General features: G+C 41.2%; 1 long non-coding RNA gene across 1 annotated transcript in view; it reads left to right on the top strand.

The window, feature by feature from the left end:
- Positions 1-1522: 1522 nt before the first annotated feature.
- Positions 1523-22090, top strand: part of LOC132454336 (uncharacterized) — a 48800-nt gene continuing 28232 nt past the window's right edge. The window contains exons 1-2 of the long non-coding RNA XR_009524917.1: positions 1523-1673; positions 2124-2194. This is a non-coding gene — a long non-coding RNA (uncharacterized LOC132454336). The remainder of the gene's footprint in view (positions 1674-2123; positions 2195-22090) is intronic.

The following is a 22090-nucleotide window of genomic DNA, read 5'->3' as shown; positions in this document are numbered from 1 at the left end:
TGTATATAGTTAGTATGCTACACGTGAACCTCCTAAGATGGCGCAATTTGATTGGTTCGCTATCTTGGGATATTGGGCAATATCCCATGATTGACATCTCAAACTCGATATTGTTTTCATCGCAAAATGTCAGCTGATAACATAAACCTTCGGTCTCGGGGGCTATTCCCCACTATTCACTTCGCCTTCGCGAATAATTGTTGACTAATAGCCTAGATAGATAAATAGCCTAGTCAAGTCTTTATTAATACCAAACTACACGTAGGGAATACATTTAGGTGATTCGGCTGACACAGTATAGCCTACAAGACCACACAGTACAAGGTAGACAACAAGTCTGACTGGACATACACAAAATACATCACATTAAAACTAGACCCATGCATTGATAGATAGATAGACAGAAAGATAAATAAATATGTTCTGTTATTTGCCTTGCGGAGCCAGCCAATCCGTGCACGTATGCAACTTAGCCATGTGCGCCTAACGCAAGAAAGACCTAATGTTGAGAAGTCATACTAAAATCGGATAGCAAACGAAAGCCGAACCAGACTATCAATCACATACTTTGGATCCATTCTAACGTATGGTAAGGGGCTAGTCTTTGCAGTTAATGAATGTTGGTGATAAAACGGATTGTTTTGCATAAGATGAGTGTGTGCGACTGTGCGTGTGTCCTTTTCGGCTTTGGCATACTGCATGGTTATGAAGGCCTTGTGGTCTTACTGAAGCAGCCTAGCCTTGGAGTTGGATACATTGGAGTGATTGTGTTGTAGTACTGGCTTACGGGAGTGTGTGAGAGAGAGAGAGCACACACGCCGTGGTTTGGCTTGTTGTGGGCGGTCTGTAAGCATCCGCCGGGTTGGACGGTGTGCTCTGGGGTATGTGTTCAATGTACATCTTTCTGGTTGTATTTGCGGTAGATTGATGGTTAAATAATGTCACACCACGATCGGTTATACTTGCAGTTATTGTATGCACTGCTGTATTGACCAGCTCCAGCGCTCGTTGCTGCGTTGTTAAATGATAGCAACTCTCCACTCATTCTCCTCTGACCATGCATTTAATTGGCTTTGACCGCCATCAGTTCTCGGCAATTCCTCATTCGCCCTCTCACGTCTGACAGGTTCGAAATGATACTGCTGTGGGCCATCATACATGTTATTTGTGGTTCTTGCCACTTCTTGGACGCCATAGTTCTAGTACTAGGCTGAGGCTACCTTCCACCCTACTTTCAATAGGAATGAATGGGGCATCATTTTGTAGTCCGCTGTCCTTTCTATAATATGTCCATGCTTCCACCACGTCTCCCCAACGTGACGCCATCGCCGAATTGCGTTAGAAAACACCCGTTACTGCCCAAAACGACCAAAACTGGACTTTAACACTATTTGAGACATTTTATAAATGATACACATATTTTGAGTGCTTCATGTACCCATTAATCAAAATTTCCGGTTAACCTGCACGTGGGCCTTTAACTTGTTAAGGATCGATTCCAGAAGTGCAAATATGGCCTCCAGTGTTGTACTGTCTATGGCCTCGCCCGACCCACTAAGTAGATTTGGTTTGTTCTCATTCTTTAAACAACAAACTTGGTTTCAGGAACGACGTCCTCCGGGAAATACCTTCCCAGAGTTATGCCTTCAATTGAGGTCTCCATTTTCTATCGAGTACGGACACACGGTTTGACTCAGATGCCTGGCTTTACTGCCATATCTAATATCATTAATCTCTTAACTGCACCTCGCATCGCAAGGGTTTGTCTTCTCACATGTGTGATCCTTTGCACTGGCATCACTTAACCTTTACTAACTGCCTCTCAAATCGAATTTAGCACAAATGAGGCATTTTACGACAACTTTACATAGAACTATCTACATTACTTATCGCTTTTATAAAATGTGTTATGTAGTCTGAGTAACAAACATAATACATTTAGAATTATTTTTTGTATTACATTTTGCACTAGAATATAGAGGAAAGTGTATTACTAGCAATTTCATCATCTATGACCATGCCAGAGGTCGTAAAAAATTCATTAGCACCAAAATATGAGAGAAAACGTGCCCTCGTCAGGATTTATAACATTGATTAATCTAACTTGATTTACTGTATTTCAGTTGTCTCCACATCTCCATCTGAGGCACCATCCGAATCCAGGCAGAAATCTCAAGAGTTCTAAAGTAACAGGGTAAGCCTACATATAATAAATGCTATATGCTTAACCAAAAAAACATAACGCATCCATATTTATAATGCAAGTAATGGAGGAGACTGGAGAGAGAGAGAGAGAGCGAGGGAGAGAGAGACGGTCCCTTGCCTCCAGTTGGGGAGAGGGCCAACTGAATAGTTATGAGCTGGGCTGAGGGACATCTCAGGAAGCAAGGAGAAAGCCTCAGCAGACCTAGGTCTATCATGTTGTATATCCGCCCAGTCTGGTGGGGCCAGTGTGTTGTACGCAGGCCTGGGGAGCCAGGGACTCTCCTAGATCCTCAAGCCTCTCCGCCTGCCTCCCCGGCCTGTCTCCATGACAGCCTTCCAGGTCATATCCCTGTATGATTATGTGTTATTGCTCTGGCGCTGTTGGAATCATTCCACTAGATAGAGGGCAGGCGTTGGGGGGGCTGGCCCAACTCCATCCGTCAACTGCTACTTCTGTGTAGCCTTCTGTGTTTCTCTTTACCCAACCCTGATGATGGTATACGCTCTTATGTTTTGTTTTTCACATGTGCACTCCCTTCTTTGTTTAGCCTGATAGAGAAACGGATATTCTGTGTAAGGTTTACTTTATGCCATAAAGGAAGTAGCATTGATTTGGATGTAGATTAACAAAATGTATGCAATATTGTTTAAATATACAAACTAATTAATAAACTTCTTTACCAATATATATTTTCATCTAAATGAATGTTAAGTAGCAACCTGTTAGTGTTGATAATACCTAGTCGATTTCCTGATTAGAACCAGTCCTGCTCTATTTCAATCCCCATCATGCCCATGATCCCACCTCTCTGCAAGGTCATGAGTATAAAATGATTCATTCCACCGCCTGACACGGGTCACATGGGATTGTAAAACTCACCAAGGCAGCCTCTAATCAGACCCATTAAAACCCTTGGTTAAATGTCCAGTGGGTTGAATTGAGTAGCAACTAGCGGAACGGACTTGGCAGAAATGGAATATAATATTCATAAATGTGTTTTTAATCACTTTATGATCCTGTGAAAACAAGAATAGTTATGTTTTCATTGTCTTAGAATGAGCCATTTTATATATACTTTGTTGACGATCACATGCAACATAACCAGTTTTACCAAGTAAAAATAATTATATCATGCCAATAATAGGTGCCTAACCTAATAATATACATATTGGGTTCAGTGCTCATATAGCTTGTTGTATTTAAAATCTGTTTGGGAAACTAGATCGCTAGAAACACGGATTCTATCCATATTTTATCCCAAAAATATTATTTATGTTATGGCATAAGCGCTATTCTCAACCTAATGAGATCTGATCAGATTAGCTTTATATTAAAATGTACTTACTCTAGCAATGTCTTGCATAGGGCAGTGTGGATTTTGATTATATACCAATCAATCTTTAGATGCTTAGCTGCGTTTTAATGATTCATCCTGCATTACCACACAGTTTTTTTGTTTGTATATTCTGCCTGTGGAGCAAGTATAACTCCAGGAAAACTGCCCGTAGAGCAGTACTTGCTTAATGGGGATCTGTCGCGCAAGCAGCAGTCGGGGTGTAAGTTTGGATGAGGTCAGTAAAATTCCCATTAATGTATTACTTATGTGACCCGCCCGAGTCTAATTTCTACTGCCAGTTTCCCCGGTTGCAATAACAAAAAAACAAACAAACACAAAGCGTCGCTATTATGTTATGTAAAACAAAACATTGTTTCATGTGAGATTAAAATATACTGTTAAAATGAAACTATACAAACATCCAATTTGTTATCAGGCCTATGGCTTAATGTCTCTTGGTTAAAATCCATCACGTACATTCTCTGTTGCGCAGGGCAGGCTAAGCGGTGCATTGGTATCATCATACAAAACTAGATTAAATGGTAAACTTGCTAAACTGCAACATAATAAAGTTGGTAGGATTCAGCATTTCCTAATAAATAATTGAAACGCAGCAATCTTATTATGATATCTACCGAGTGCAGCAAAATTATGAAAAAACACTTTTGTAAAAACGGTTCTATGGATGGGATACTTTGTGAGCCCAAACAGAGAAAATCTCTTTCATCGAGATCACAAAAGCAGCAATCACATTACTAAGCAAGCTAGTATATGGCAACCTTTCTTATTAAATGGATACTTCACCGGTTGAGATATGAAGGGTATATGAAGTAAATAATTCTATGTATTATTTATAAATGTACAATTTTTTTTTTAATCGGTTCATCCTAGCCTGAAAAAAGGCAGTGTCTCTGGCGCTAGTGCAATGCGCTCGCTTCACCGCCCGCCTGTTTCCGTTTGTAGTGGGAAGGACCCATTATACTAGCGGGAGTGGTAGCTCGACGAGCAAACTTTGTGTAAACATATCCCCGTGATACGTTGACTACACTTCTCTAGCTAAGCACAGTGAAGAAACATGGTGGACATTGTGTTCACATTTCGTACGCGAGCTCCTGCCCCCCCTCATTCCTTATTGGTGGGCTCACAAATTTGCAGAACCAGTGGTTTGTAGTCCTCGGCCCTTCTAGCAGGCAAGCAAAGTTTCCCGAGATGACGTCAAACGCGTCATTTGACGTGTTTGACGGAGAAAATTGGATCAGGAAAGCTGGGCCAATGGAAGGGTTGGACTGGGAAAAAAACCTTTTTTTTATATATTACAATAGCGATTTTACAATGTTAGAACGCCGGTTCTGAATCTGTGAAGTATCCCTTTAATCATCCTCATGCATGGCAAAACCGATGGGTATTTCAGGACGGAAAATTTACATTTCAGCCTTGTATCGACAACAGCCCCTCTTCCTAGGACTTGCACTTGACTGACTAGAGCTACATAGGGACTGTCGGCAAGTGCAAGCAGCATTACTCTCCGTACTCTCTTCTCTTAGAAAATAGCATTAAGCAAGCATGACATTCCCCTAGGCCTAAAAAAAAAAAAAAGTTTGGTTCCTGTTGGTTGTCAGTTGAGGTCATGGGTAGGTAGGGAATTTATTTTATTTTTTTATTTTATTTTTTCCAGCGGCAGCGAATGATAGGTAGGTTGTTTTCATTTAAAAACGAGAAAATTCGCTCATCCTTGTACAGAATGAAGAGGTGCTGTACCAAAACGTAATTATAGAGGTGCTGTACCAAAACGTAATTGCATAATTTTTTTTTATTTTTTATTTTTTTTTATAAAACTCATAAAATAATTTGGGTCGCACATAAATTGACAGGGTCGGTCGGAAACCGGAACCAAACAAAAAATTTTTTTAGGCCCTATAAGCACCCCTTGCCTCACTGGTATTGAAGTTTTGAGCTATATTTGCAGCCGTTTTTTCAACACCAGGCTACTAGTTTTTCAGAATGTCAGCCAGGATGGGTCTCCATTAGTGGTGCAAGGCAATATGTCAGTGGTGGAAGTTCTCTATAATAAGCTGTGTAAGGGACGTGTCTTTAAGGCTTAATGTCAAGCACTTTTTAGTAGATGTCCCCTTCAAATGTCTCCAGTAGTCGTTTGAATCCTCCAAAAAAAAAAAGGAGGCATTGGGAACTAAAGATGCTCTGCCTCCCTCTTAGTTAACATGTATTCTAGGATACAAGGGTATAACTGCGGTTTTGAATGACCCACAATGATGGCTTCCACTGTTTGAGTTGCTGTACGGCTTTTAGCTGTCCACTGTTAATTTCACACGTGTATCATTATTTTGGCCATTAAAACAAAACATTTATGTCTTCTGTGTACCTTTTAGACCTGTTCCACTATTTGTGTGTCATTGAACCTCATTATATGCTATTATACCCTCAATCTTCGTGTAGGCCTAATTATTGAAACGCCCTATCTAAGTGCTCATAAATAAACAGTGATAATGCCCCAACCCCTCCTCCCCTCCCCTTATTGGCGATGTAGTTTATTAAGTGTTGGCAGCCATATTGGACTGCAACATCCCACCAATGTAGCGGTACATTATTGATCACCAAGCAGCCCTCTGCAGCACAGCGAGAGTCTCCCAAAAGGGGGGAAAAAAACCACAAGAAGCTTTAAGAGTTGACTGGAGTGCCTTTTAACCGGTCCTTGCTTTTGTGGAAGAGGGCGGGCGACCGACAGTAAGAAAGAGAGAGACACACACACACACACACACACACACACACACACACACACACACACACACACACACACACACACACACACACACACACACACACACACACACACACACACACACACACACACACACACACAGAGAGAGAGAGAATGAAGCAATGGTGGGATTGGACTGGTCTGCGATTTAACTAGTATAAAACCAAAAAAACAACAGCCATCCATCTGTGTAATGGACCCTGTCAAAAGTTTCGAGTGATTCAGCACTTCCCTTTTAAGCAAGGCCACGATGGCCGTCAAGAGAGAGCGCTGATAAGCTGTTAAGCCCGTTGAGGCTGTGAGTGGGCCCTCCTGATGCATAGCAATTTCTCCACACCATCCCCAAACTCATTCTGTCATATCTGTCAGCCAAACACTTTTCTGTTAAATGATCTCTAAGCACCTTTTTCAACTTCACCAGTATTTATTATTTATAAGAGGAGATCTGCGGTCATTAATGAAGCAATGTATGTTTTTTCCCCCTTCCCTCTCCCTACCTCGTCAATGATGTACAAGAAACAAAGATGTGATTAAACAATGCAGGACAGATGCTCTCACATTTGGCATTGGGAAATAGTTGTCAATGTAGGTCATATTGTTATAGACTCAAAATATGGTGCTTTTAATCTCGTTGGTAAATTAACATATAATTTTTTGTCTACTGCATAACTTCAACACTAATTAAGGATGATTATAATCAGATAAGTATGAGATGTGTTTTGTCTCCCAGCTTTAAAGATCATCACCCAACTCAAAAATAAGTTACACCTCACCTACAGAAACAGAAGCATTTTATGTAAAAACTTATGTTTGATCCCTAAACATCCTAAACCTTACGTATGTCTAACTCCTTGTATCTCTAACTCTAATTTGTTTTTCTTCTTTGTAGTCCCTGTTTTCTCTCTCTCTCTCTCTCTCTCTCTCTCTCTCTCTCTCTCTCTCTCTCTCTCTCTCTCTCTCTCTCTCTCTCTCTCTCTCTCTCTCTCTCTCTGTGTGTCTTCTCTCTCTCTCGTGGTCTTCTCTCTCTCGTGGTCTTCCATCACACACCTTTCTGCTGCAGACACAGGGGGGCTCTCTGAGTGAACACACGTTCTGCTCCAGGGGGCTTCCTGCCAGGCCTGCTGACGTTAGCCAATCAACCCTCTGTTGTTTCCCATTTTGCTGCAGCACTATTTGCCTTTTTCATTTTTCGGGACACAGGGACGCAGCAGAACTCAATGTGCTACCCCTATACCCCTCTTGGGGAAACTCATTGGCATTTTCCAACCTGCTGGACCCCAGCGCTGTCCCTGGGGCACAGATAACTCTAAACACAACACCCGCCACCACCGTCGCCTTAAATTGTCGTTCCCTGTTTCCTCCACGCTGCCCTGGCTGCTCTGACCTTTCCCACAGCGCCTATTCTCATTCCAGGCATCAAGCTGGAAGCGTGGTTAGCCTGGCTAACGCCGTTCCAGGGGAATCTTCTCATAGTGGCGTGGGGAGCATTAGCAGACACAGCGCTACACAGGCGCCGCCAGCACCGTTGGCCCCACCGTGGCTCTGCTGCCACTTCGTGTGTGTTGTTTAATCTTTCTTTGTGTGCTGTGACGAGCGCCGTGAGTCAGACTTTCTTTATTTTTTCCCCCCATGGAGAAAAACCTTTTGTATCTTTTTTTAATGTGTGACAATCTCTGCTGTGGCTCTTCTTTGAGTTATTCTGAGTTTACTGCCGAGTACAAATACAGATGCACAGAAGCACATTTTTCGTTTGAAGATTGATAAGAAAACCCACCATAACATATATTTCTTAGTGCATTTGTGTGAGCCTGTAATGTTTAAACCATAGTTTTAGAATTTTTTATTAAATAGTTATATGAACGAATAATGACGAGCAAAACTGTTGAATTCAAGTCATACTCTTGTGTGTGATAAGTCTCAGACACAAGAACGAACAGTTATTGTGTTTAGTAAGGCTTATATTCCTACCATCTGATGGACTTCCTTATCAAAACGGCAAGCAGGGCTGATGTTGCAACCTGCTTGGAGCGTGGCCGACTCCAGAGCGGCTCGGCTCTACTCATGGTTTTTAAACTGGTAATTGAAACGTGAATCAGCACGTCATGGTTTCACTCTGTGTTGCAGTGCAGATGGAAAGGGCCGGTGGGGGGGGGCGGTGAATTCAGTTGGTTGCAACCTCCCTACTAGACTAGATTCCACTAAATTTTAAAACTACACCTTTAAACTTATACTTAATCGGAGTTGCTCGCTTTTCGATTGATGATGATGATCTACTCTGGACACACACCATCAAGTTAGAACCGCCTCTACAGCGCTGTTTGTGTGCTTGCATTGTAAACCCAGCTCCAACATGTCCAAGTGAATCTCTAACTGAGATGTACTGCTCTTCCTGGATCTGACGATGCCCACTCAGTATTCACGCACAAGCACATTTGCATTCTAAGTCGCCTGATTTGCTGATATCCAAATCTAAGTCTAGCTCTTGTCTTATTAAGGTCTGCTCCGGGTCATTTTTTCCCTGAGGTATAGCTCTTGTTTGGCAGTGCCAAATAAATTACATGCATGCAAGTGGATTCCTTTTTTCTTATTTTTTTTTAAATTGTATTTTTTTTTCAGATTGATCAGTTGTGAAACCATTGCTGATGCAAGCTAATGTAGATAGTAGGGCTGGCCGATAAACAGGATAATAACGGCATTAAAGCAAATTTGTTTTAACGCCACACATTTCTTTGACGCATTTCTTTGACGCATTAAGGCCAACTGACCTTTCTTTCTTGCAGCGAACAAAGAGAGACACTAAATTACACCAACATTCTACAAATAGTGCTTGCATGCCAACATAGTCCATGTGACGCATAACAGGGCTCTCTCGAAACCTATACTTGATAACAGCGCTGTCTGCTGTAGCTGGACCTCCGGGCTGAGCTTGTGAGGTAAGACTTGAAACCGTACGCTCCCTTTGCAAATTGGTAATTTATGTTGTTTTGACTCAATTTATTTTTCCCAATGATGCATTGGTGAACTTGTTTCTGTGTGTTCCGAACTCTTTAAATAATTCCATATCACTAATGAATGAAAATGATATGCTACCGTTGATTAACATTTGCATGGGCTGGAATTGTCCAATTGAACGACAATTGTGAGCTTTTGGAAATAAAAAACAGGATGTGGATGGCAGCGGGACCCGGGTCCTTAAATCAACAAGCGTCTTTCTAATCCTCGTTTTAATTGCCATGAGTGGTGATTTGAGGATATGCGTAAATGCCTGACCTGTTTGGGTCTCAGGATTGTTTCCGTAGCTGGAATAGGTTGGACACACTTTATTGTGTTTTTGTCCTTACTTGATTTCCAGGCAGCCAAAAATATTCAAACAGCATTAAGCAAGCATTTTTTTTTTCAAACCCATGTAGATTTGAGTATTAAAACCGTAAAGAAATACCCTTTGGGATACAAATAGCTTCTTTTTTGATTTTTTGTGTTCATCGCGATTAACTATGGACAATTGATTAAATCGTGGTTAATTATTGTATTAAAGTATTGAGTATTTAATGTTACTATTTGCTTCTATTACTACTATTACTTAGCCCCAAAATGATATGTGATATGATTTCAAACAGGCAAAACTCGTGTTGTCACAGAGTACTACCTGAGCTATGTGACCCAGGCAGAATTTTTTCATCTGAGAAACATCGCTAAGGTGCAGCTGTTTTTAACCCAGCGGAATGCGGAAAAAGTGATTCATGCTTTTATTTCAAGTAGACAAAAATTCTGCTGCTAGGCTTCTGACAAAAACTAAGAGGAGTGAGCATATCACTCCAGCCTTAACTACTTTGCCCTGGCACCCTTTATCATTAGGAATTGACTGCTTCTCTTGTTAAAAGCACAAAGTGGGTCCAGCATACATTATTGACTCACTGACAACCCCTTCCCCCTCAACTGTATGTGGGTCCTCTGGTGCGGGTTTATTGGTGGTTTGCTTCAAAACCCAAAAGATAGTTGGTGATTATGAGCCTGCATTTTGGAATGGGTTGCCTCAATAAATCAGGGAAGCAAGCTCAGTATAAATTTGAGCACCTGTTAAAAACCTATCTTTTAAATTAAGCTTTTAATTAGCTTTTTATAAGACAAATTAATTAGCATTTGATCTATGCTGCTTTTTTTGCTGCTTTTATTTTATTGATTTCATTGATGTTTGAGTTTGGTTTTTCATCTGCTATAAAGTGGGTTTTGGTTTTAATCAGTTTCTTTCTTTTGCACTGTATTGCACTTTCAGCTGCATTACTCTGTATTAAAGGTGCTATATGAATAAAGCTTAATATGATTATTATTATCTTTGTAAATATATTATTCTCTAGCCAGATGACAGTGGTCCTTAATGAATTGCCAAAGCATTTAATCTGACTAAGCGGGGTGGGAGATACAGTGTTTCTTTAAAATAATTGATGTTTTTGTGAATAATGAATAGGATGGTATTTGTACGCTTGGAATGGAAATTATATAATAGCCAGGGCTTTCTTGTTTGACAAAGTATGGGAACATATGATGTCCTTGAGGATTATTATCTCTAATTCATCCCTAATTGCAAGTAGTTAATTGAAACATCCATGGATCACACTTAACAATTATTTGAAACACATGATTTTAAAACATTTAATCTTGTGTTATTCAAAGCTCTTCAATGCCAGAAACATTGAGAGTCATTTTACAGTAATGGGTTATGCGTGGAAGCATCGCATTGTCATAGTTGAAGCAGCTGTCTTGCCAAGTATTTGTCCGTGTCAAATGTAATGGGTGCTCCATGTTGCAAACGTGCTGTTATTGTCTACTTGAGACAGAATGTATATTTGTTTGCACAGAACAACTGATGGCTTTTTATGTCTGATACTGTCATAGCTTTTTTTCCTTTGTTACATGGATAACATTTTATTATAGGGTACTACTAGCCGAAAGTTTAATGATTCAGTCCTGAATGGCTGTAAACTGACCCAAACTTCCTTGAGCAAAACCCCTAATTAGCGACCTGCCTCATGTATCTGTATCCGGATTTGCTTGTACTATCTTTGGATAAAAACGACAAAATATTAGTCAAGTATCATAATTATTTCATTACCATACATTACCCTAATAAAGTAGAATTATTTCCAAATTATAAGTGGATTCTCTATTCATAAGCAGATGTACTGCCATGTTTCTCAATATGGAGTAAAATTATCTCAATAGCTATAAAATGTTCCTTCTTGTCGCAAAGCCCCAGGCCGGCTGCTAATGGCTGTGGTAGAGAGAGCACTAAATTATGTCAATAAATCAAGTTAACCTAGTGTCCCTTTTTTAATGGGTTACTCTGGCCCAATAGGTGGACATAAACCAACTAGCTTTACCTCTTTAATTTGTTCGTCCTATTGTCATTAATTCATTATTCTTCCTAATTGGATTATTAGCGCGTAAATCAATCAATCAAAAGTGTAAAAAATAAATAAAGTGTAGATGGTGAGAATTATTATTTTGCTTCCATTGCTTGGCAACTGTGAGCTTCATTGCTGTAAAAGAAACATGATTAAAATTAACAAATCAATACCATTTGCATGTCTTAAGTGTTTCCCACTGCAGTTGGTCTGTCTCGCTCCAGACTGAACTTCTCAATTTAATACATCCGTCTGCAATGGGGGCAGGATATAGTGTTGAAGAGCTGTTTAATTCTACGATCCCAATGTCGACGACCTTCCCATAGGCATTCCAGAGCAAAATTCCTAAGCCTATCACCTGCTCCTCAATAATCTCCAATTCACTGCAAGTCACCTTGGATAAGACCACCCTGTTATTAATTGACCCTAACCCTTTCCTGGTCCATCCTTGGATGGGAGACCAGATGGTGCTCAGAGAGGTGTTGGCCAGTAGGGGGTGCTCATCCCTCTGGCCTATGTAATATCTCCAATGCCCAGACCGAGAAGGGGTCTCTGTCCTTTAGAGCACCATCTTTTGAATAAGAGGTTAAACAGAGTCCCTGTGGTTACTAAAGATCTAACAACAAAATACCCACCATGGCTCTTGCACCAACATGGCCACCTTATTATCCCCTGGTCTTTAATTGGATAGATTCATTCTTCACATCAAGCCAGTCTGTCGGAAACGTTCTGGCTGCCGTGCATCACGTGGGTCTACACACTGGTCGTGAATTAACGCTCACTATCTAAAGCCCTTTGAGTGCCTGGAAAAATAGCGCTGTATAAATACAATTAATTACATTTAACTAAAGCTGCACTAGCCTTAACTAATAAACTTGCAACTGTTTTGACATGGTGAAAAAAAGGTTATACACGTGAAATAGAATCCCAAGTAATTATTCATACTCCTAATTTTTGTCTTCCTCTCCGTGAAGTTGAGAACTTGTTCCGCAAATTAGCGAGCAACAGGATGACAGGCGAGTCTAGGAGACTGGGAGAGCCGTGTGAGCTGTTCCGGAGGTGGCCCAGTGGGTTTATTCTCCTTATGGTCGGGCTCCGGTGAGATAAGACTCTGGCCGTGGGTTATAATAGAAAGCTAACAATGTCCTTTGAGCCTTCTGCTCCCACTGACAGTGACAGACGGGAGGAATCGGTTGATCACTGTAGACCACACACACACACACACACACACACACACACACACACACACACACACACACACACACACACACACACACACACACACACACACACACACACACACACACACACACACACACACACACACACAAATCCCTATCGGTTACCCATTGGAAAGCTTCTCTGGTGCATAGAAACCAACTGAAAAACGACCTGCTTCCCCCCTTATTTTGGCTGTGCCGTGAGATAATTAAGACGGCTTGACAACCGGCATTGGGCCCTATCTTGCATCCGGCGCAAGTGATTTAGTCACTGACGCATGTGTCGTTGCTAGTTTACAACTGGCGCAGAGCGTTCTTTTCCCACCACCGCTACTCGCCGGTAAATTAGGGATTGATCATGCGCCCCAAGGGGCGGTTCGGCGGAAGGAGGAGGCGTGTTCTGGCGCAAACGGTATTTTGCCGTTTCTGAATACCATTGCGCTACTGACCAGGAAATACCTGGTTTAAAGTCAGTGGCGCGTTGTTCAGATGCTATTTTAAGGGCGCATGCATACATGCGCATGCGATGCATACGGATTGCTTGTGCACCTCGCGCATACACTTTGCTTCTCTCATCTACACGGACAGCAGTTCCCATTTTTGCAAACCATACATAATTACAAGGAAAATAAAATATTACCACACAAGGAAAATCATTGTGGTGTCCATAAAGATAAAATAAATAGGCATAAATCTAGCGTACACATTTACCCAAATTATTCACGCGAATTGTAGCAGGCGTAATGACGGAACAAATTAACCTGGTTGACCAATAGTGGCAAGAGACACATGTATATAAGGACACCTGTCAAAGTGGGTTGTCCGTCAAGAATCAGGAACCACAATTCTGAAGACTGCGAAATAAATTCTGAAGACTGCGAAATCACCTTCTGTAAGTCCATTTAAAACCTTACTCTGCAACTTACCAGTTAAGTTGAGGTTGCTCATAATTTTTCTATTGCACAGTGGAATGGAATACGTCTTGGGACAGAGGACGCCGGGGGGAGAGGGTCTACCGGCCCAGACACACCTATCTCTCCCTGAGTGAGGAGGAATGCAGGCGTAAGCTACGCCTGACCCGTCAGGCTGTCACAGATATCTGCCATCTCCTGGCAGATGAGCTGGGGACTGATGCACGCTGTCCCTATGCCCTCCCCGTTGAAGTGAAAGTTACAGCGGCACTGCATTTCTATGCACCTGGGTCGTTCCAGCATCTCCTTAGTTCTATTGGACGCATTTCACAATCGGCAAGTTCGGCTATACATGCAGTTACGTCAGGTCGAGTCCGACATGCTGGGGAATACATCAAATTCCCCGTTACACCTGACAGCCAGGAAAGAACAAAGCAGGAGTTTTGGACCAAGTATGGGCGTCCTTGGTGCTATAGACTGCACCCATGTGCAGGTACGTGCCCCATCAGTAAACGCACTCGTATACATAAACCGGAACGGAACTCATTAGATTAATATCCAAGTCATTTCCGATGCTAATTGTAGAATAAATCAAGTCTTTGCTAACTACCCTGGCTCAAGCCATGACTCTTTCATATTGGCAAACTCGACCATTCATGCCATATTCGAGGGGAATCCTCCCTTGGATGGGTGGCTGTTAGGGGACAACGGCAATCCGTTGAAGTCATGACTCATGACCCCATTTCTTATGCCAGCAACAGTCCGCGAAATTGTATTCAACAGGAAACACACACAAACACGCAGTTTAATTGAACGTACATTCGGAATACGGAAAATGCGCTTCAGGTGTTTGGATAGGTCAGGTCAGGTGGTACTTTACAGTATGGTCCTCAAAAAGTCGCAGCATTCTTTGTGGCATGTTGTGTTTTACACAACATTGCCATGAATCATGGATGTGTCGATGACATTAATGAGGATAGATTAGAGGACTTAAGGAGACGTGATGCTGAACTGCATGTGCCGATGCCATTACGTCCAAATGCCGCAGCAGCACGGGAGAGGAGAGCTCATCTAGAGGAGCTGCATATAGTGAGGTATATGCAAACTAATGACATCTCCGCTCTATTGTTTAGCTACATTGTACAATTATTACCATGCATTCATAACCTTGTGATTCAGAGAAAGTGAGCCCAAAACATCGGAAAGTATAGTAGGCCTATGTCCTTGAGACATTTTTTATTCGACTTGTCCAAATGTTCGTAGGCGTAAATGAAGAAAAATAATACAAAACGAAAAATGAAAAGTTGCAAAGATTTGAAGGAGATTTAGCCGAAAAATAAATTATTTTCTCCCTCCTCTGGACATCATCTGTTGTGAACCTTTCTTGGCGTGCGCCTGGCAAATCCGCCATCATAATAGCAATCCGCCATGGAACAAGCGCCGATCGCTCTTAAAGGGGATGCGAGAAAACGCTCTGATTGGTTCATTGCACGTTACGCCCAAACCACACCTACGGGTAATTAGGCTGCTTCAGACCAACCCTTTTGACACTTGCGCCGCGGCGGAAGTGTCATTTATCCGCCTGTAAAATAGCGATAGCGCCGTAGAACCGCCCACAAAGCTACTTGCGCTTTGCGCTTCCCACTTGCGTTTCAGACCGTTAAAATAGGGCCCATTGTGTCTTAACATGGGTCTTGTTAGCGACACATTATGTCATGTGCGTTGTTTTAATTGAAGGAATTAATTTGATACAAGAGTGCATTATACACGTGTTGGGTTACACAATTTTCATCTGTCAGATTTTCTTTTTTTTCTATGCTGCAGTAAGATTTCGTTCTCGAGCTAGAGACACACGAGAGAGTGGGAGTGAGGGAGGCAGAGAGAGGGAGAGCCAGAGAGAGAAAGAAGGTAAGATGCTAAGAGATTAGGTCGATGTTGAAACAACCCTAGATTTAAATAATTACAATTGTCTCATTATTCATTCCTCCCCCATCAATATGAAGTATCACTCTCTGCTCCCTTCGTGACGAGCTCCTGCTGAACCCACAAGGGGCCTCTTTTCCTCGAATAACCGTTCATTCTCTTTCTTTCTTTGCAATAAAATGGCTCATTAGTAAGACCAGGGTGACACGTAGCGAAGGACATAAGGATTGGCTCTGCAGGGTTTCTGCTGTCACATCCATAAGCCTAGACTATCCAAAACAGTCTGAAGTTACGACCCTTTTTTACTAATGAATGTAGGAACAAGGGTAGTTTCAATGACGAAAATGGGAAATTAATACCAAAAATAACATTATTCTGAAAGCATATTTTACTTGTATTATTATGTGTGTAAAGACATGGTTCTTATCACTGAACCATGTCCGACCATGTCTGATGACTATTATATACTAAGTATAGAGGTAGAATTGAACGATACCAAAATATATTTTAATTTATATAATAAATGTATCTGAACATAACCTTAGGAACACAATCCAAAAACTTGCCATGTACATTATGGATTTCTATTTACCATTGACACCTGGAAGCAGAAATAATATCCTATAAGTTCCCCCCTTCTCTCTCCTAAATCTTTTATTCCCCTGGATGTTTTTTTCCTTCTTCGTATCCCTCGTCTCCCCTCTCTGTCCCTCTAACTCTCTCAGGTATTCAATTATCCTAGAGAGTTTCTAGCCAAGGAGAACTTTTGACATTTGCAAAACGAAATAATTAGTCGCTGTTATTTCCATAGAGAGGCTTGTCTTCTTCACTTGGCCTAGAAGAGGTCTATACTCGACAAAAAAACATGGCATTTTCCCACTTCCTCCCCATTTTTTACCTGTCTGATCCGCCTAATGTGTTTCATTATGTTGTGGAAGTTTGAAAAGGCGAGGGCAACCTTGAGAAAATTCTGTTAGCATGTATTGCCTCCTTGCTAATTAAGTAGGTTTGAGGCGCTATCGTACGGCATGAGAGAGAAAGAGCAGCATACGCCAGGAGAATAATCCATCTTGTCCAACATCAGCTTGTTGCGCACGCGGTATCGCCGGGTATCGCTAATAAACTACCCGCATACGTGATATTACCGAATGCTCTAAATATAGCAAGTTGTCCGTTCTTTCTCCCAAAGGCAAAGCAGCATTCAGGTATAAAAGGGCTTCACACACTCACTCAGTCATTGAAATTCATGAGGCGAGATGGTAGGGTGGGGGATGGAAACAAGGCTAATTTTTCAAGAGCAGGATCACAAATGCTGGGCCTTTTGTAAAAAAAAAAAAAAAAAAAAAGCCGTCAGATATTCGTATACACATGGAATAAATTTGAACTGCTGTCAGGCTATTAATAAAGCCCTGAATGCTTTGATTTACTGGGGAGGTAACAAAATGTTCCAGGGCATGTTGGAGCGCTATTAGCCAATAGGAAGTAGAGGTCTTATCGCTGGCTAACTGATGTCTTTTTGGGCTCCTCCACTGCCTCAGGTCGCTCTGGCCCTCTCGTTATCGTGGGTGATGCACGGATGTCGGATTAGCCAGTGCCCCAATAGATCAGTGAAATTATGTTTTAACTGGAGGGGGTACCTTGGATCAATTATATCCTTAAATTACTTATTGCGATCTACTAGATTCTTGCAACTAGCAAGTGCTCTGGTTGGAGCCTTTGATAAGATTAGCCATGACCAGCTTTTAAGCCTAACCATGTGGTTACATGAGAGGGGCATTTCTGCTCTAGTGTTGTCTCACTCAGATGTGTGTAGTGTGTGTTTTGAACTGGAATGTGTGTTGAAGTGTGAATGAAATAAAAAACTTTTACACAGAAGGTTCATACATTTCTGGCCCATTCGGCATTTAAAAGCAGTTAACAGAAATTCGTGTTAATCACAGAAATGATAGTGACAATGTTTTTGTAATGTATGGTGAATGAGTTCATCTAGTGTTCACGCATCGGCAGGTTTTGTCAAGCAAAGCTTGAGTGCAATATGAAAATGGAGTACTGCTATCAATGGTTAAGAAGATCTAGACTAGAGCTATGGCCCAGTGAGTCATCAGTCATCACACATGGGATTTACTGGCGGGAGTGTAGATTTTTTGAGTTGTTACTTTGCAAGAAAATGGTGGATGATTACCCCCCCTTGAATCCCGCCTTCCCAAAACCTAGTTTTTGGAATTCTTTGCCTGGCAGTTTGTAATGGTGCAAAATGTGTTGGATTAGGAACTGAAGACGCTTAATAGCCCTGTTCCTTACCCCTGCCAAATGAACAATGAGGACATCTGACAACGTACACTAGCTCAATATCAACATTTGCAGTTCTTTCTAAAGGGTTCCTAGCCTGGCTATTGCCAAACCAAGCTCAATCGTACATCGCACGTTGGCCTGGGGAAGCTGCTGTCATTTTCTTCAGCTAAAGAGGCATGATCATCGGGCCTAGTTCAACGAGTTCAACTGACTACGCAATTGGCTGCTTGCCGCCGGTTCCCTGTGGTCATTGTGTAAATGCCGTCATTGTGTTAAACCAATAGCCCGCCGGGGGGGGGGAGAGCCAGCTTGGTGATCGGCTCCCGCAAAAACTTATCGGAAGGAGAAAGAAATGTATTGCTCTTCTCCAGACCCTTCTGCAGAGCAAATTTAAATCTCTGACAGAATGGGCGGGGCTATTGGTGCCATGTTCACGGACAATCCACATTTTCGTTCCTATAAAAAATTAGAAAAGAAGCAAACGTTTAGTAAGTGAGCTATTTGCTACCATTTACATTGTAATGACATCCTTTCGCCCTTTTTATTTCTATGTTAATATCATGTAAATATCAGAGCATGAAATTAATCTGTGCAGTGTGTAGCCCGGGGCTGTATAAAATGGGATATGAAATAATGTGATATGCCACAGAGTTCATATAGAGAGAGAGTGAGAGAGGAAGAGTGAGAGCTAAGTTGTGAGGGAGAGTTAATGGAGATAACTTCAAAGCCATGTGTCCAACATGCATTAACACTGTCAGGGGGAGACTGTAGTCACAGTCACCCCTCCCTGTTCTCACTGGGGTACCAAGCTCATTTTTAGATAATGCTCCGAGAGGGAGTCCTTGTGGATTAGAGCATTACAGGAGAGGGGTATACTCTTCAAATGGAGATTGCCTGATTACGATACAGCCAGTCGAGTCAGCTACATCCATAGCCATGCCCAAGGAGGGATGAACACCCGATTTCAATCCATTCCAAGCTGTTGTTTGAATGTAGAATTCCCTGCTTAATGCTAAATGCCTCATTAGATAAATATCAAGCTTCAGAGAAACTCATTTTTAAAGCTTTGCAGCTGGTTCTTTTCGTTAAATTATTGCAATTAAATGTGGTATTGTAGAAGCTTTCTCACTACAGTCATAAGATTGTTTTTCCTGTGGTTTTCGTGTATGAGAAGACTGCGATTTGAATCTTGAGATTCAAACAGTGCAAATAAAAGTAAATGAGCCAACGACATATTACACATATATAATATACGTAAATGTATTGTAATTATATTCCTCAATAGTCTTGCTGCATTAGAATCAGAACCCACCATTGAATAATTTGAATGTTGCGTGGTGCTGGATACTTATTTTGAATATTTTGTTGAAGAGGTTGATAAATATGGAATAGGGTAAGATGCACAGATGACACAAAGCACATATGTAACTCGATCAAACAATTACATTAACTAAGTTTGTGATGTTACTTAATGAGGCGCCTATACAATGTAGCACTGTTTGGTAGTGTTTGAAACTCAATTGTAAGCCTTCCAACATTTCTGAAACCAAATGGTCACAAAACACACTACTTTAATATTAGCAATACTGCAATATTAAAAACTATGAAAAAGCTTCAGTTGTCTCCAGCAGTTTTGTGTCAAGTCAAAGGCTTTTTGTGAGCCAAAAGGCAATAGTTGTTTTGGTACTGCGAAAGTATACAACTTTTAATAACTACAGTGTCTCTGAGAAGTCATACAATTTTAATCATTGCTTAGTTGCTTATATCGAAGCCTATTAAAACTTCTGTTTGCAGGGCTCTCACTAAATAGATAGTGAGTTTTCCACTGTGTACTCTAGGATGTATTCTGATTGCCACTGTAATAAATGACCTCTCCAAAGCACAGCAGAAGTAGAAAGGTCCATCTCATTCCTTATTAAGTTGAGCACTGTCGTATATTTAATCAACACTTCCAAGAAGTCATCAAAAGACATGCAAATCGTACCCTTGGGTCAGTTGGTTTGTTTTTCCTTCTTTAGTTTTTCTAATTTAAACCGATTTTCTTTTGTACAAATGTATATGGTTAACGCTTGCAACCCCCAATGTCACATCAATATGGTTCTGGGTGACCAGCATCTCATAGTTAGGTTTCAAATTCATAAATTCATAATAATTCATGCTATTGCTCGTTCTCCTTTATCCACTTCAACTCAGCCATTCATTGTCCAATTGTCACTGTGTTGCATAATAAACAGGCTTACTCTTTTACTTTACTTCTTTGGGAACAAAACAACCATCTACTTTAACGCTGTTATGTCGTTATATAGGAAATTTAGTTAATGAACAACGTCAGTTTGGATATCAATTAGTATGACAATACATGGAGTGTTCTTGCTCCCTCGCATGAGTGAGCTGGTACGGGTAAAACAAACAGACTCGATACATTACCATAGCCAAATTAGCATTGTTGCCACAGTTAGCTAGAGAGTAAGGAAAAAGATGTGGCAGCGTCTGCCATTGTGTCAGGCGATTTTCAGGCTTCCCCTTCTGTAAGAGCACTTTCAATCTTTGGACTGCAGGTCACACAAAGCCATGTTCATTAATAACACGCTACTATTACGCATAAACCCTCATGTAAAATCATTTACATTTTTTATGTTGCGCGATGGGAACCCATATATATTGTGGCAACCCTTCTCCGGCACAGCGCCCCTGGAGGCCCAGGGGGCAGGTTGTTGAGGTGGTGTACCACAGATTTCCTTCAGATGCCCCCAGTAAGAGCATTGGTGCCAGCCAATTATTGAAATGCGGAGCACCTGAGGAGCAGGTGGGGAAGCATGCTTTAAAAAGCATGCTCCAACACTCATTCAAGGCTCTCCTGGTTCGCGTGTATAGAGAGTCTGCACACGCAACAGACTCCGTGGGTGACGTGATTCCTACCGGAGGAACAAGACTGGATTCATCTAAAGCTTTTTTTTGTTTGGTTTAATAGTAATATACTTTATGTTTGATTAAAAGTGCAGTTTTGGCTTTGAGTTAACTCCGCTTCGTGTGCTATTTGGAATTCCTATAACAGAAACAAAAGCAAAAATCTGTGACCGATTGAATCCGTACAGGTCCATGCATCGGTTAGAGATTTTAGATGCAATTACTCATATTTACTCAACAAAGTACCATTATGTCTCTGGCAACAGTGGTCTTTAAGGGGACTGGCCTTCCCTTTAAAGAGTGTGAGTTTGATTCTCTTTAGAAAGCTTCGACATGAAAGCGCTCGTCGCCCAGAGCTGGGGCTGGGGAGTGTTATTCAGGTAGGTAGACGTGAGCCGTTTGATCCCCTGTGTTTGATAAAGAGCCACGCATGTGTGCTCCAACACAGACTGTTGATCCAGTACCCACAGGGGGCTTTTTGCGCAGAACAATATTATTATTCTGTCCATAAATGTCACTGTGTTAAACATGATGCATTAGCCTTTGTAAAGAAGACTCTTCCTTCAGCTCTTGCGATCAAGGGGGGGCGATTAAACATGTTTTCTCTGTGGTTGAGGGTAGACGGCTCTTAGCTTGGTATGCAGTCATTTAACACTTGACAGAGAATAACATGTTTATTATTACACAGGTTAACGGTCACTTGGGCTAATTGGTAATAAATCAAAAGGATGATATTACAAAGAAACACCTTGCATTTGTTATTGAAAGACAGATTGTAAATAGGGATCTATTAAATTCTTTAGAAAAGGAAATGCAAGGCAACTTTATTTATCTAGCACTTTTCATACACAAGGCAGACTCAAAGCGCTTAATTATAGAAAAGTATAATTTGACGTTCTCAGAAGTAAGCCTTCAAAGAGTTACATTCATAAAGCTATGAATCTTATTTCAGTGTGGTACCTTATTATATACTTGACTATAATTACCTTTTAGTTCATTTTATATATCTGTTGATTATATGTACATTTACATTTAGGGCATTTAGCAGACTTAAAATATTTTTTCTCAGAATAAAGTGAAACAACATATCTCTGTCGGTACACAAAGGATGTTCCTA

The sequence above is a fragment of the Gadus macrocephalus genome, chromosome 3, assembly GCF_031168955.1.
Source record: "Gadus macrocephalus chromosome 3, ASM3116895v1".
NCBI classification, from domain to species: Eukaryota; Metazoa; Chordata; class Actinopteri; order Gadiformes; family Gadidae; genus Gadus; species Gadus macrocephalus.
Note: the sequence above shows the minus strand (reverse complement) of the source record. Positions and strands in the feature narration are given on the sequence as shown.